Here is an 18,333-nt window from a genome sequence, read left to right on the forward strand (position 1 = left end):
TGACAACGTATCCGTAATTATATATCAATGTGGATTCAGGCTTGCACACTTGTAACATTCAACATTTTTCCTACTACCGAAGAAAACATTAAAAAAATCAAAAATACCAAATTACTTTACGCACGGTAGTAGAAAAATAATTTCAGAGACCTGTTGTTGAACATATTTTCTAATTTAATTAACAAAATTTAATAACATCGGTATTATATATAAATTTTTAGACAGTAAAATGTTTTAAAATATGAATTATACATAAGTAACAGTAATATAATTATTTTTATTTAAAAATAATTCTAAGTACAAAATACTATTAAAAACATATGTAGATACATTTCTATGTATTTAAAAATAATAATAAACGAATTAAATATTAAAATTGCTGTATTTGAAAACGGAATTTTGGGTACTTTTGCGGGACATCTCCGTTATGTTTAGAGATAGAAAGTTGTGGTTTTCGCGACACTATGCTACTTTTTCATAAAACTAAAGATACCGTAAAAAAAATTTCATAGCCCTTTTAGTTTTTAAGATACAGGGCATTTTTAAAAATTTTGCATTTTGGAACCTTCCTCGTACCTCCGTGATTTTTAAAGTTCTTCTAAAATTACAAACTCATTCTTATAGATTTTTTCCGTAGAATTCAGTGGTGGATATATATATTTTTTTAATAATAGTTTCTTAGATATAACCCAAACGTATGTTTTTTTAAACGGAACAACCTGTATATTTTTAATTCATAAAATTGTTCTTTTTTTTACTTTTTTACAAATATATATCATATTATTTCTTTAGGACTTATTTTCAAAAATACGCAAAAAATAACAATTTGCTAAATTAAATGCTTAATTTAATAGTATGCCATGAATAACAATAATAAACAAATAAAAAGTTACAAATGAGGGATTGCATAATTTTTATTTTTATTTGTAATAAAAGTACATAGAAAATAAAAATATAAATTTAATAAACACATAAGAAAACAACTATAAAACAAAACAACATTTTACAAGAGATGTTCAAAATGACCATTATCTTCTCTGATACAAAATTGGCACATCTTTGCAACCCTTTAAATAGCATTTAAAATAATAATTTGTCTTTTTCTCAGATTTTGAATTGCTAAATGAATTGCGTCTTGAAGTTCTATTAGATTATTGTCTTCTATACACTTGATCTTATACAGGGTGTTCATTTGAAAACTTCCCACCACGGATTTATCGAAAACCACTGTTTAAAAAAAAAACGCCGAAATACGTCAAAAGGTTTGTCAAGGAGGACAACTTTCTAACCTAAAATTACTTCACCCCCTTTCACCCATTGCCCCCCCCAGGGTCATCCCCTTAAAAATGTTAAATGGCAAGGGGTATCGAGTAATAGCTTGTTTAAAAGGTCTTTCGAAGTCTTTTATTTTGACGTTTGATTTTTTTAAATAGGTCGGTTCGTTTTCGAGAAAATTGAATATCTATGCTCAAGTAAATTGTCCTTTAAACGAGCAAATATACCAAAAAACAGTTGCCTTCTCTCTGGATATCTAAGCATAAAATTACAACATTAGAAATTGGTAGGTAGTCATAACGGCTTCTAACTTACCTATGGAAATATAGTGCTAAAGCTTGTTCAGCATTTTCATTGCTTTGTATAAAACATACAAGCATATCATATTTTTCAAATGCTGCAATTTTTTTGGCTAAATCAACAAATACCGAAAATAAATGGGTTTTGAAGCATAAGTCAATCAAAAACAGAAAAATGTCAATCAAAATCCGATAAGATAGTTGACATTTATTTATTTATTTATCATTTTTTTATTTCTTGTTATCCAGGCAACCACAGAATGACGTATGACGTCAAAAAAGACATCAAAATAGTCAGCAAAATTCCCTTTTTGTGGCGATAAAATAACGTAATTTAAATGGCAATAAAAAAGAGGACATATGACGTATATATTGATGTTTCTAGAATGTCAATTTTGACGTTCAAAAGCAGGTAGGGAATAACTGGTATCAAATGAGTTTTAATGTTATCAAATGATTCAGTCATTAACAAATACAACAAAACAAACAAATTTATGATGTTTATTGCAGTACACTTATACGGGTAAGTAGGTATAACTAATCTGATACTATTGATTTATACCTTTTAAAAGATAAATTTCTTATATTGTGATGTTTTATAATCTATTGCCATCATACTCTTACAGCATTTCCGTTTAACAATTGATAGTTGCCGGTTTGGTCTTTCTAGTTTCTTTATAATGCAGGACACAATCGTACTCACCTTACTTTGATATTGGTTTATACGTCTTATTATGTTTAATATGTATGCTTTGTATTGTTTTAGTTTCTTTTATATAAATAATAGTTGGAACGAGTATTATATTTAATTTTGTTACAGAATAATGTTTTTATGTTTTTTTACTTTTTTAACATGTCATTACACTACCTTTAATAACAAAACCTCTAGTTATGAAAGTGTTACATATTTAACTGCCATTGAAATAACCATTTTATGATCAAAAAATTGATGTATGAATACTTAAAAAAAGAAGAATAAATATTATATATTTTTTATTTTTAATTAAATTTAAAATAATTTAGTTAAATATAAAAAATAATATTTAATTAATTTTAATTAAGTTCTCCTGGTCGTCCTGTAAAGAATGGACGGAGATATGAGTGAAAATTAAATGATTCAATAATGAAAAAGAAATTAGATATAAATAACATTGCATTTTTCAGATTACAGTTTTATATTTACAGAAAGAAGACTGTTACATTTTTATTATAAATGTAAATGACGAGTGAAGTGTAAATGATGAGCCAGCGGATATACCTATTTTACCAAATTTGAGAGCTCTGTATAAAAGATGTAGGCTCTTTAGCGTCATTAAAATGTCGTCAGTAAAAACGTTTTTAAATGGTCAGTAATAGACGTCACCTAACTGATGTTATTTTGGTAGGACTTATTCACGTGAATTTTGTAGTCATTATGACGTCTTGTAAAAACGTTTGCTGACGTTTTTGTCACGGTCTTGAAACGTCATTTGGTTGCCTGGGAAATAGCCATAGCCTCCCAATAAATTATGAATTTTATCATTTAAATTTAGAAAATTGTAATTTATGTGCGTATGTATGAAAGACCATACTGTTATATATTTTTGACAAGGTAAAAAAAGGGCCAATATAATGAATGATGAATATACAGGGTGTTCCGTTTAAAAAAACATAAGTTTGGGTTATAACTCAAAAACTATTAATCAAAAAAATTATACATATATCTACACTACTGAATTCTCCGGAACAAAATGTATAAGAATAAGTTTTACTTTTACAAAAACTTTAAAGATAATGAAGATACGAGGAGGATCATAGAAGCAAAATAGGTGTAGCTTAATATATTCATTTGATAAGATCGTGACTTTGTGTTTTTACCTTTGTTTTTTTAAGATATTTGAACCTAGTGCGCGTGTGACTGCCCCTTGATATTGTGGTCTGTAGCACCGAACAATAACAAGACTAGAAGTCCCACTCTCGGTCGGGTGTTTGAAGTAGCGCTCTCAAATACGAGCCGCCGATCGCAAAAAAACTACGCAAGTGTTCAGCTGTGTCCGCTCGTACGAGGGTAATGCAGACAGTTAACGGCGCATTGGCCATCAAAATAAAATAAAGGTTCACTTACCGGGGTGTTTCAAAACAATCAAACTATGTAATTAATATTATTGTGACCCATTCTGTTTTAGCTGTAGGTATTTAAATAAAAAAGAAAATATTTTAAACTGTTTAATTGATTGAAGATCATAATTATAACATATCCTAAATTATTATATTATACATTACATGCATACATGTAACTAAAAAATAAGAAAAACGACATTATCAGTAATCTTAATCTGTTTCATTGCTGAATAATACTTGTTCTACACTTGTTTGTGTTGCTTTTGTTTCTTTTAATCTTCTAGCCTCACCTGAAATATTAATTTTTTTAGTTTATCTTAACAATAATGTTTAATAACAAATTGTTACAATTCATGAAATAAATCAAGGTAAATTTATCTGTATAAAAAATGAACACACTTACTAGTTTCTCCGCTATTTTGCCATACATTTTTTGACGGGACAGCGTTCTACAGCAGATTTGTTCTTACGGTATTACGCATTAAGGTTTCCTGAGGAAAATGTAATTCGCAGACTCTTAATTTATTACTACATTTTTCTGGAGTCATATTGGTATACCTATGATTATTAACGAATCCCAAATCCTGCTTCCAAAGTTGACATTTAGAAATATCATTTACAATTTCTTTTATACTGATGAATATGGAAAAAAATTAATATTATTATTATTATTGTCTCTCATTTTAATAAAATTATTACCCTCTATTATGCATAAAATATAAATATTAAAAAAATTATCATTCAAAACTATACGATTATATACGATTATACTAAAACAATTCTATAAATTCTTACCTATGTTCATCCCTGGGCCACCGAAACAATGATATTTCTGTCCCTTCTCTAGTCAAACATCCATTAACACAACACATTCGTGGCATTTTATCAGAATCCTTAATAAAATCCCTAATAAAACCAAATCGCAAAACAATCGCTATAACGTTCTAGCACAGTATAGTTCTACCTACAAATAGCTACTCTGTGAGACAACTGTTATACTACTTTAAATATGCTATATCAGACAGCCGGTATATGCATTTTGCCTGAGAGCGACTTCGAGAGACTTAAAAAGAGTAGCGTCCGATATTCGAGTAAGATAGGCATAAGAAGAGGCGGAGCGTTAAGTGAACCTTCTAGTCTTGTTGTTGTTCGGTGTCTGTAGTTTCTTCTCCTCGTAACCTCACCGAAATTCTGCGTATTCCGCAATACCTATGGAGCAGTACGCGGAGATGGCGTCTTAAATGCAAGTGTCCGGTTAAAAGACCTTTCACTAGCCAGTTTCGTGTCTCTTTTAGCGTAATAGTTATCTGGTGAGGCAGGTAGAGGCCCCGTCTAGTGTGCCCGAAATGTGCCTTCATCTATATCATGCTAGATGCTTCTGTCCAAATCTGGAGTATCCACATGTCCAGCAGACTCTTCAACGATGCAACAGCTATATATGTACGTATGTAGTATGTAGCTATATGCCCTTCTAATATGGGAGGCATTATCAGAGAACCATGCACCAGCTCTATTGTTCATTCTAACTTAATGTTATAGTTTCAAATCGATAATCATAGAATAGAATGAACATTAGAACAAAAAAGTGTATTGTTATTTATTCTTAGATGTATTTTGGAACATGAAATTTAATACTATTTATAAGAAATTTTTTTTTCAAACTTTAAGAATCGTTTTTCAACATTTTTAATCAGATGAACTTTGGTTGAATTCGACTGATGGTGCTCAAATAATATAAGAGGCATATCTACAACTGAGGTTTTAGTAGTGCCTTATATAATAATATTAGTGTTTCAATGCTATTTCAAAAAAATGAGTAATGAATTAAGAAGCCAAGAGTTCTGTATGCCTTTCTAACGATTTTCAGATAATGTTAATTAAATTTAAAATTTTTCTGAAAATCTGTGTTTTTCTTCCAATTAACGAGTTTCGAATTAACGAAATTCTGTAATGGTTCTCTATGTATTGTGTTTTTCGATCTACATCATTAAACATAGAAAACTCAAAAAGAATTGACATGATAATGCCTACAGTTTAGCAGATGATCTTTCACTAAAAAAATTGCAAGTAAACTCAGTTAGGCACCCTTAATAAAGTAATCCTTCTTACAGTTAAGCAACGCTATCTGAATCTCATGAAGGTTATAGTTACATGGAGGTTAGAAAATATCAAAGACTTTACCCAATCGGCTTCTATACCAGATTTAAAGTTTCTAACTTTTTTCAGCTCTTTTTTAAATGCGCATCGCATATTGTGTTTCTTTTTAGATACATATATAATTTCTATTCGCTACACTTTTCAATCAGCTTAACCACTGCTGCACTTTTTTTTAAGTTTTGGTCCATACAGTTTTACAGTTTGCTTTCACATCCCATAGATATGGATATATTCCATATTGCTTAATAAATTCCTCCCAAAAAACTTTGTCAGATATTTTTCTGAACCCGACTACAAACTACGCAACAAGAAACAGCGGTACACACGATGAGACAGACCGTAATTATGTAATAGTAATTTGTCGCGCAAGAAGTCTCGGTTTTCCGACTGCGGTGTACTGGTGGAGATGGACGCATTCGCGCCGACAGTATCACAATGGTATATTCCGAGTTCTCTACTTACATCTAAGACTTTGAAAGTACGATATAGATGAGAGTTCGATTCGCTGAGGCTTTTCACATTAGTATGTATTGCCATTATTTTTGTAATCTACATAAAAGTCTTTGACAATCACTAAATGTCAAAGCTTAAAAAACTAAATATTTATAATTTTGAATACTTGAATTTAATAATATTTTTCAAATTTTATTTTTTTAGGAGGTATTGTATAATACATACATTTGTTATAATATATATACATATTGGATTTATTTTAATCAATGTATGTTATGCATAAGGTATGCAAAACATATTACTTAAAAATGGTTAAATTTGGCATCTAATACTCATCACGTATCTTTTTGTCAACTTAGTTAACTTTTATTATTATTATAAAATTTTTATCATAATTAATATTTATTTATTTCAGGTTTTGACATTTGAGAAGGAAGCCAAAGGTTTACCTTATTTGTACAAGTTCGGCGTGCTTACAAATATTGGAAGACACCAAAATTAATAATGTATTTTATAGATAGAATAGCAATAAAATTGGAGGTTACTTTAACTAAATCAGAAAGAAAAAGTATTTGATTTAAAGATAAGGAGCAAAAATACCCTAGTCCCCAGTCATCTTAGATGAGATAAGAGACTCAGTTTCGAATTGCAATTGGAACTCGCATGCATTTATTGACAAAGAAAGACCTGCATATCAAAAATTCATTTAATTTAAAAGCAGAGGAGTATGAGTATTTATAAATACATAGGAGTATTACATCCAAATGATGCTAAAAGTGTAAAGACATTGGGTTAATGTTCTTTTTTATAGGCCCTAAGATAATTTATGTGTGAAACATCCCAAATTTAATTCTGAGGATTTTTTGTTATTGATCATGACACAGGGCCAAGAAGATTTGCTAAATGATTTTCAAGAAGACTGCATATGCATGGATCGTAAAAATTGTCAAAGTTGTCTATTTTCTTAATTTCGTTATATTATGTAATTTAAAACAAAATCATTATAATAGTCAGTATGGTTAATTTGTGGTAATTTTCTGTAATAAAACTCAAATTTCATTAATATTTGAATTTCATGTGCCAATTGTCATTCACCTGAGGGGTGTTGTAGTCTGTTATTATCTTCAGTGATGTAAAATAAAAATGTTGAAATGTTTCTGAAAACCTAATTTTATTTAAAGAATCCTACAATATTAATTTACATTTTGAAATAGGTATTTTAATATTTTATGAGGTGTAAAAACGTGAGATTCCCAGGACCTCCTACCCCGAAGTGTAAAAATAATACTAAGAATTAATTTTTTAATTATTGTTATAATAAAGTTCTATTTTTTAAACATTACTTTGGTGATAAGAAAATTCAATTGTGATTTGTTGGCTTTCTAAAAACACAGAATTATAAAAGAGAATATATCTATACTACTTATTTTGAAAATGGTTTATAATTGATTAGAGGTATTTAAGTGTAATTATATAATTAAAAATCAATAAAATACTGCAAACACTACACTGCAAAAATGCCTTAGGCATTTTTTTCATAAAATGTGTTATAATGGAATTTATAACATATTATTGCTTTAAAAGGATAGACTTGGGTTGTTGCAGTTGCAGTACTGGCGTTTCGACCGAATTCTACGAGCCCGTTAAAATAAAAACTGTTCTATATTTCGAGAATGCAGTAAAATTGTTGGAATCATCACTACGGAAGTATTAAATTTATATTAATCCAAAAATAATTAACAAGTAGCTGCGATCGAATAAGTTTTGTCTAAACCACAAAATAACAAGGTCAATCTCATACATAAGCATCGCTATGTATACATTTTTTTAAGAGGACGTACTAAATCTCCATTCATTATTCCAAAAACTATAAAAGACGATTCACGAAGGCATTTTGAGAAACTTGAATAGAGAAAGGTTATAATTAAAAAAAAGATTATTGTATAAGATAAATATAAATTTATAATTTGATCGCATTACAATATCAATGCGTGTAAAAAATGCAAAAAACGGAAGAAGTAATTTAAACTAAATCTAACAGAAATGATAAATACAATTATGAAACATCAAGAATTTTAAAAATTACCAACAATAATCATCGTCAAATTTATCATATTCCGTATTTTCTTCGTTTATTTCACTAACACCAAAGGAAACTGGAAAATCTTCTTCATCATTAGCTCCCATATCCTAGGCATCTTATGTTCTTTCTAGATGATATATCAGTGCCGGACAAATCTTCCTCAGCATCTGAAATCTTTATGTCAGTATCGCTGTGTACCTCGTCGTTCCAAAAGAAGTTGTTTCATTCTTGTTTTCGCATCTTTTCCCAAAGCACATTTTGCAGATAGGATTGCACTTAAGAGTCTTCTTACAAGAACACAGGTTCTAAGTGCAGTCTGTTTAACACTTGCATAAGATCTAAAAAAATTGAAGGATACGTACATGACTCAAGTGATATGCGTTTTTCTTTGTACACGGTTTTTTCTGGTGGAGGATGAGTAATAGGTTGAATATGAACTCAAAGTACGAAAATAAATTGATTTTAAACTCAACTAACTATTAAACGTACATTAATATTCATTTGCGATAAAATATGATTGTTTGTCAAAGATCGTACAGAAACGAGCTTCTTCACTAAAACGCAAACAAAGTAGTAGCAAAACCTTTTGGAGTAGTTGGTAAATCGTTTTTCTTCACGTAGTTTTACACGACATACAAAGGGACATTTTACCAGCTTTAAATATTGCTTTGGTGCAGGACTTTCGGAGGTCATCACCGGAAGGAAAACTTTATTTTTTCTCTTCCAACTCCAGTCTTCTGGTACTAAACGTCGACCATGCTACGTCTGAATTTAGTAATATAAGCATTTTGCGTGCTCAGGGCATTTAGGGGACGTTGGTGGCAGTGAAGACAGCTTTTTCTGCTTGTCGTTATTGGAGACATAGTTGGTGTATCGCAATTGGCCTTAAGAACGAATTTTTAGTCCTGCACGGTACAATATGAAAACCATTTTTTTTGGCGCTCTGTAACAATTTGTTTGGTGTATAATTAGTCTCGTAAAAAACTTGCATCCTTATATCCTTATATTCGGATCTTTATTCAAAATTCTCAACATTGTTTGCTTCCCTTTTTGAAAAATAGCGCTTGTGGTGTCGCATGAACGATTAGTATATACGGTTTCATATACGAGTGGTCGGTTATTATTTACAATGCATTTTCTTTGCTGCTGTCCAATTTTGTAAAAGTACAAAGAATCCGAAGTGCGAGAAATAAATAACGCGTTTAATATTGTCCGACAATACTTTATTTTTGCGATCCACCCCAGTTTCCATGATTAGAACATACACATCTTCATCAGCTTGTTCTACATTGAAGCATTAAAGATACAAATTCTTTTTTATTGGCAATATTTGACAAAAACTAACACTAACTAACTTCTTCTAACACAATCTAAATGTAAGTCTCAATTTCTGAGTCTTTCTGCTTCAATGAAACGAAGCATTATAATCAATGTCTCAAAATACAATGCATACGTTACCCAATCGTGTTTAGTTATCACTGAAATATCACCCATGCAATGAAAAGTGTTATGCCTATCCAAGGTATTAACGTTTTGATCTGTATTATTAAAGACAAATTGCGTAAAAATCATAATCAATAGTAGGCCAAAGGCGATTCATAATTGTGGATGCTTCATATAATTAAGTATTGTAATATGAAGAGCTGACACCCAAGTTACTATACAAGTTATACACAATACATCGACAAATTGACTGTAACCATTGTTTCTGTGCATATACGCGCCTATCGATAGGTGTAAAGTGGACAAAAATGTTTTTGGATGGACAGCTGACACTAGAAAATGTGCAATCATGTTTCGCTTAACAGTTTGTACGATCGCTGGTGTTGAAGATAGTAGACTGTATATTTTTTGAGAGCCTTTTGTTTTTATTAAAACATTTATTAAACAACTTAAAACTGATACATTACAGGAGCAAAACTGAACTTAAATGTTATCGCGTCGCGTGAACAGCTGGAAGAGAGAGAGCGGAAAATCGGGCGGTAAAACGACCAATATTGTCCGGCAGTACACTTGAGTCTGTCTTATTGGCCTAATAATAGATGGCGGCATTAGTTACAGAATAAATACTTATGGAAATGTACATACCGCCGGCCTTGAAATAACTGGGTATTTCAACACAAAAGAAACGAACAATGATTAATTAATTATTTTGTTCCACGTCAATTGGCAATGGACATAGTTTTGTTATTGCCCTCCTCACTATACCATTTTTTGTGCGGACAGAATCCACGCGCACTAAATTGTCATTTCCGGGATGCACTGTAACTACACGTCCTAAAGGCCAATGCATGGGTGGTTCGTTGTCTTCTTTCAGGAGAACCAAAGTGTCAATTTTAATGTTCGCTTGCTTGACACGCCACTTTGAACGCTGCTGTAAAGTATTCAGATAGTCTTTGCTCCAACTTGTCCAGAACCGTTGAACCAATTGTGAGAGCTGCTGGAAATGCTTCAACCGGTTAGTAGAAGTGTCTAGAGTAGCACGTTGAGGTACAGCAACCAAAGCCTCTCCAATTAGGAAGTGTCCAGGCGTCAATACTTCCAAGTCCGTAGAGTCGTTAGTAAGGGGTAAAAGGGGGCGAGAATTGAGGATTGCCTCAATTTGCGTGAGTAATGTATAAAAACGTTCAAAATTCAAATGAAAATCTTCGAGAATTTATTTAAGGTGTATAGTATCGAGAATTCATTTAAGTGTAAGTATTTAAAAGAACGAACTGCTGACTCCCAAATGCCTCCATGGTGGGGAGATCTTGCAGGGATAAAACGCCATTCAATTGAATGCTCAGCAAAATAAGAATTATATTTTTCATGTACCGTATCTCGGACTATTTGAGTTAAGTTTCCAAGCTCATTGTTGGCGCCTACAAAATTGAGGGCATTATCGCTAAATAATTGAGCTGGCAAGCCCCGACGAGAGACAAATCTTTTAAAGGCGTCCATAAATGCATTGGAACTCAAATCAGTGACTAATTCAACAAGACAAGCACGAGTACTGAAACAAACAAAAATGCATAAGTAGCTTTTAATCAAAATTCTGGAACGCGTTTTTCCGTCCTTTATCAAGTAAGGGCCGCCGTAATCAATACCGCAAATTAAGAAAGGACGGGAAGATTTGACCCTTTCACTAGGCAACGAACCCATTAATTGATAAATATTTTCAGGCTTTACGCGGAAGCATACCATGCATTTACGCAAAACACTTCGTACGCAATTTCTACCAGACACTATCCAAAATTTCGTTCGTATTTGAGATAAAATTATTTGGGGACCAGCATGCAAATGCTTTAAATGGAAATGATTAACCAATAAGGTCGTAAAAGGGTGTTTTAATGGTAATATGACTTGATGCTTACTGTTGAAGGGTAAGTTTGAATTTACTAGTCTGCCACCCACTCGCAGCAAATCATTTTTATCGAGAAACGGATTTAAACTTAAAAGTTTACTATTTCGGTCCAAAGGTTTCTTATTTTTTAGATTTTCGATTTCCCGTGAAAAACAATCTATTTGCACTAATTTACAAATTTTAAAAAGTGCATTTTCTAGGTCAGAAGTTAATAAACTGCCTGTTACCTTGGAAGGACTCTTTGTATTGTTGCAAAAGCGAAATATATAAGCAACAACTCGAATTAAAGTAGTATAAGAAGACCACTTTAAAAACATACTATTCGGGGTTCTAACTTCATTTTGATGAATGATGGGAAAAGATAACTGTATGTCTTGTTTTCGTATTTCGTTAACTGAAATTTTTATTTTACGTAGGCTAGGCCAATTTTCCGGTTCTTGACTTAAAAAAGATGGTCCGTACCACCATAAAGGCGATTTTTCTAAAACATGTGGCTCACAGCCTCGCGAAACAATATCAGCGGGATTGTTTAATGTATCTACGTGAATCTAAGTAATTCCGTCAGTAATGCGCTAAATTTCAGCAACACGGTTTGCTATAAAAATTTTCCACTTGCTTGGTTCTGAACTTAACCAATCAAGTACGATCATCGAATCGGTAAACAGAAAAATATCAGATATTTGACACTTTAAATTATTAACTACGCGGTCTAATAATTGAGCCAACAACAACGCGGCGCATAATTCAAGACGCGGCAAGCTAGTTGAGCTGAAAGGTGCTAATCGAGATTTGGAGCAAATTAAATGTGAATTTAAATTACCTATGTTGTCACGAGAAATTATATACAAACATACGCCGTAAGCGTCTTGTGATGCATCAGAAAACCCACAAATTATTATTGATTTTGTAGAACTGTGCTTTGAAACGACGCATCGCGGAATGTTAAAATTATTTAAATAATTTAATTTCTCAAGAAAATTAAGCCATTCCTCTGAAATCTCTTTGAGTACTTGGTCGTCCCAATCCAATTGTAGTTTCCAAACCTTTTGTAAAATTAATTTTGCCTTGACTATGACTAGATTAATTAATCCGAGTATGTCAAACAACTGACCAATTCCGGCTAAAATTGAACGTTTCGTTATTTGTACGTTATCCTGCTTAAGAGAAAATTTATAGCCGATTGTGTCATTTTTTGCATTCCACGTAGTGCTGAGTGCTTTTGTTTCTTCGTCGCCTTGTATACAGTATGAAGTAGGAAAATCGTTTACTTGAGATGTGCTCTCTAGCACTCGAAGCTCGTTTGACATACATTTTCTAACATTTAGACCTGATTCTGCTAAAATTTCTGAAACCTCACTTTTCAGTTTTAACGCATATTCGATGTTATCGTGGCCAGAGATAAGATCATCAATATAAAAGTCGTTTATAATTACTTTACTCGCGTCAGGATGTGATTTTTTATGTCTTTACCGACTTCATGAAGTACTCGAGTTGCTAGAAAGGATGCACTCGCCGTACCGTAAGTTACCATATTTAATTGGAAATGTAACAACTCTTTGGTTTGTTGATCGCGCCAAAGAATTCGTTGCAACTTTCTCTGCGATTCATCGACTAAAATCATCCGATACATTTTTTCTATGTCGGCAATCATAAGTATAGGGAAAAAGCGCATTTGTAAAACAATTTCAAACACGTCTTTTTGAATTTTTGGCCCTACTTTTAAAACATCATTTAGACTTAAGCCTGTGCTTGTTTTGGCACTGGCATTGAACACAACTCGTAATTTTGTTGTCGTACTTTCCTTTAGTACAGCATGGTGACTAAAATAAACATGTAGATCCTCGGGAGAATCTAAGGCTGGGTCTATTCGCGTCATGTGACCCAAGTACTCATATTCTTTTAGGAATTTTGCGTATTCCTCGCGTAAATTCGGACGTTTTTCTAGGCGTTTTTCTAAAGAATTAAGGCTTTTTAACGCACTCGCGAATGACTCACCAAGTTGTATATAATTTTCCTTTAAGGGAAGTTTGACTATAAACCGACCGCTTTCATCGTTTCGAACATTTTCCTTAAAATGTATATCGCAATCTGAATAATAATAATGATTTAAATAATACTATGACAAAATTTTGGCTTATAGAAGCCATATTATTATAAACCAGTATTATTTAAATCATTATTATTATTCAGATTTAAAAAACATGAAACTGGCTTAGACGAGTCAGTATGTCTGAATTGTTTATTAGATAGGGGTCCTGCAATAATCCAACCAAATTTCGTATTTTGCAAGATTGGTTTATTGCGCCCTAATTCGTTAAAATTCGTTAATGTTTTCATTATTTAAGCAACGGAAAAATATTTCTGTACCCAAAAGAATATCAATTTCCTGTGATTCATAAAATTCAGGATCCGCTAATTCGATATTCGATGGTATGTGCAACAAAGAGGGGTCAAAAGAAATTTGAGGTAAATTTACTATTACGTTCTCTACCACTAGAAACTCTACGTCGCATTGAAAAGAACGGTATAACGATTGTACCTTTGTTTTAATTTTCGATAAAATGTTACAAGATGCGTTATTAATGCCAAAAACTGGCATATTTATTTTTTGTTCAGGCAAATTAAGCTTTTATAAAAGTCGCTTACAGCAAAAATTCGACTGACTCGCAGAATCTAATAAGGCACGGCATTTTACTGGTTTGTTTAACGAATCGTATAAATACACTACTGCGGTAGCCAACAATACCTGCGTTTGGCACGTTTTTATTTTCTCTTTGTACTAGTTTAAATTAATTTTACTGTCTAAATCGACGAACTCGCTGACTTCGCGAAACGTCGAGCAAGCATTTATGGTGGAGAAATTCGAATTATCACTTTGCTGCTCGACCGCTGGCGGCGCTGAAGACGCTGACGTCAGGTGATGCCCGATCGGTCGAAGGTGCTGCTGCTCACAGGCACTGACACTGTTGCCAATGCGTTCCGCTTCATCAGAGGAAAAGAGATTTGGACTTAGATTCGGGGTGGTGTTTAAATTGCAAGTATTTTGATATTGTGTGAAACGGGATTTATTTGGATGCGGATGGGAATTATGCTGAGGGATGTTTTGAGCTGAAAAACTTAAATCGTGTAAGGCTGAATTGTGCTTTCTTTTGCAAAATCTACAATTTCGACTTGTGCAACTCTCGACATTATGCCCTCGTTTTAGACAATTAGTGCATATTCCCGCGCGCTTGACGGCGAAAAACCTTTTGCTTTCAGGTAAAGCAAGCAATTTTGGGCATTTATATGCAAAATGATTATTTTCGTTACAAAAGGAACAATTTAAAAATGTGTTTTCTTGTGGCGCTGTATTATAATTATTATTGACAGGCACGAATTTGTTTTGATTACCCGAGTTTTCAATATTTACATGGCAACGACGCGAAGAGCAGGCGATTTTAAAGTTGTTTGATTTTTACTATCAATCGTTTCTAGTATTTGACATTTATTTTTAAGATATGCTAAAAATTCATCTAACTTAGGTGAATCCTTTTTGTTAAATATTTCCCATTCCTTGCGTGTCGTTGTGTCTAATTTTTGGGAAATCATGTATATAATTAAGGTATCCCAATGATCAACTGGTTCGTGTAATGTTTTAAGGGCACGGAGGTTTCTGATTACGTTATCTATTAATTTTCGTAGGGCTTGATGCAATTCTTTACCTACGCTTTGAGTTTCGAAAAGATTACGAACGTGATTATAAATAAGTACCCGTTTATTTTCATATCGCTCGCGTAATAATTTTAAGGCTTCGTCGTAATTATCCTCACAAATTTCTAGTGATTGTAAGACTTGTAGCGCTTCACCGCGAAGGCACGATTGTAGATGATAAAATTTTTGAATTTTTGATAGTTCAAGATTTCTGTCTACCAATGCTTTGAAAGTTTCATAAAACTGCAACCAACCTTCGTACGAGCCGCTGAATTGTGGCAGTGATATTGGTTGCAATTTTGTGACACAACTTTGTGCCGTTTGCACATGTGTGTTTGCTTCATCGTACTGCTGCGCGCTATTATTTCGAATGTTAGATTTTTCAATAATACGAATAGCTTTAGATGCTAAACTATAATAGTCGTCTTCAAAAGATTCTCTCTCACATTCACGGTTCGGATCCAGCTCTTCTAAACGCGATTGAACTTGTTGAAACTCAACCCAGACTGTCTCGAGTTTATCTAAACGTATGTAATAAATATTAAAAGTACTCAATAAAACCTTTTAAATGAGGTAACACAAGATTTCTATTTAATGCATTTATTCAAGATGGCGCTTATATGTTATTTTGACATTTAGAACTGTCGTTTTTTTGTCAAAATAAAATAGTGACGCATTTATTTTCGTACACTGATTTTTACCTATTCAAAAATCATAAAAATGTAAAACGTTAAAATAAAAAAAAATACTTTTTTATTAGGCCGCCATTTTGAAACGAGTTAAGATATGGGTCTAATATTTCAGGGTTATAAAGTACTCATTGAGACCTTTAAAATGAGGTATCACACGACCCCCCTTTCTATTTAAAATTTTTTCTTAAGATGTCGCCCAGCCGCCATCTTGGAATTTACAACTACCTAGTTTACAGTGAAAAATAGTATCTATAGACCAATTTAGTTATGCCAAGTTTCAAAAATTTTTTTTGACCCGTTCAAAAAATAAATGGGGGGGGGACTTCAAAGAAAAGCACTGTATATGTATAAATAACAAACACACATATATAACGCCGACACATAAAACACTGAACTAAACAACTGGAAAAATTTTATGCGAAATATGAGAATAGATCAATTTTGTTAAGGTTTTTCGGAAAATTTGATTAATGAAAAAGTTTTGATGAGTTTTTTCGGCAGAAGTAAAAAGAAAGCCTGTGCAGGCTGAACACGAACTTAGTAAATATACCTGGACTGCCAATTCAATGAAAAGTAAATGACCACTACTAGGCGGCTGCCGTTTTGCGTGATTGTGTCCTTTCGATGTTGGTCACTCTGACAAATTTCAGGTGTGCCAATTGTAGGGAAATAAAACAATTAAAGTTTTTGAGAGGTTATGTTTAAAAACACAAAATAAAAAGTTACATTTAGTTAAGAATAGATGCGATAAGATAGTTGCGTTATTAGATCTGAGTATTTTTCTTGTACTTCGTTAAAATTTATGAAAGAAAGTAATCCTCACCTAAAATGAGACAAAGTTTCAGTTAACTTGGGATAGATGCATGCACTTTAAAATATACAACTATCTATAAAAATCAAAATATAGATGATTTTATCAATCAATCAATCAATCATCTGCTTTATTGTAAAAAAATTACAAAATTTTGTAGACAAAGCTAATAAAAAAAAACATATAAAAACAAAACAAAACAAAACACACAAAATAAAAATAAATATACAAACAAAATAAATACATGCAAAACTGTGCAAAAACAATGTACCTGGTCAATATTCATCATGATGTATAAAATGTCAATAAAAATAAACACAATAGTCAATAACAGTAAATTAATTAAATACAGAATGAAAGTGCAATTTATTTACTAAAAAAAACTAATATATTCTCTATTTTAAGATATAAAAACAGCCAGTGTGTGTATGATACCCAAAAAGTTATCCTAGAAAAAAATCCTCCACTGCGTACAAGGCTTTTTCAGAAAGTACGCCTTTAAAGCATTATGAAATCGAGGAAAAGAAGAAAGAATAATTGTGAGACGGCCTACTTGGCATTTCTGACTTATGTTTGCGTACTAAGCAAATAGATTCCAATATAAATAAAGAGGGAAGAGTAAGTATCTTGTATTTTTTAAAGATTTCTTGACAGTGAGCTCTGCTATTAAGTCCAAGCAGATACCGAACTGCTCTCTTTTGGAGTTTGATGCGCTCAAATTGAGTCATACCGCATGTGCCCCAGAATCGAAGGGCGTAATGCAGATGTGACTCAAAAAGGGCATAATAAACTGTTCTTGATGTTTGAAAACTTAATTCCCTGGAAACTGATCTCAAGGCAAAACATGCTAAACTTAATTTTTTATATAAGGCATCAATTTTACATTTTAGGGAGTAGTCAACATTAAGTCCCAAGAACTTCACAGATTCAACGACGTCCAAACTGGTGTTGTTAAGTACAAAGGGTTGAATAGTAGTTTTATATGATAAGACTTTAGTTTTTGAGACATTTAGGCACTGAAGATTAGAATCGCACCACGATTTAATGGTAATTAAGTCATTAGAAATAGTAGCATGTAGTGCCCTAGCATCCGGATTGCTCAATGTAAAGCTAGTATCGTCAGCAAAAAGACAGATTTTGCCACTGATGTTAAGATTGGCCATGTCATTTATAAAGATCAGAAACAAAATATGGCTCAGGACTGAACCTTGAGGTATCCCACATTCTATTGGTTTGCAAGAAGACTTCGTCGTATCAACCTTTACAAGCTGATTTATGTAACTGAAATACGATTTAAACCACTCAAGGGGCGTTCCTCTGAACCCATAGTGATTCAATTTGTCAATTAAGATGTTATGGTTTACACAATTAAAAGCCTTGGAGAAATCACAAAACATTGTTGCTGTTGAATGATTATTATTTATACTGGT

General features: G+C 32.3%; 1 protein-coding gene and 1 long non-coding RNA gene across 2 annotated transcripts in view; one reads left to right on the forward strand and one right to left on the reverse strand.

The window, feature by feature from the left end:
* Positions 1-18,333, reverse strand: part of LOC126749023 (structural maintenance of chromosomes protein 2-like) — a 445,423-nt gene that overhangs the window by 135,067 nt on the left and 292,023 nt on the right. The gene's annotated exons all lie outside the window — the stretch shown is intronic.
* Positions 1,871-7,438, forward strand: LOC126749165 (uncharacterized). The gene is made up of 3 exons (XR_007664914.1): positions 1,871-2,097; positions 4,970-5,114; positions 6,700-7,438. It is a non-coding gene; the product is annotated as an uncharacterized LOC126749165 (long non-coding RNA).

This window comes from Anthonomus grandis, chromosome 2 (assembly GCF_022605725.1).
Source record: "Anthonomus grandis grandis chromosome 2, icAntGran1.3, whole genome shotgun sequence".
Taxonomy (NCBI): domain Eukaryota; kingdom Metazoa; phylum Arthropoda; class Insecta; order Coleoptera; family Curculionidae; genus Anthonomus; species Anthonomus grandis.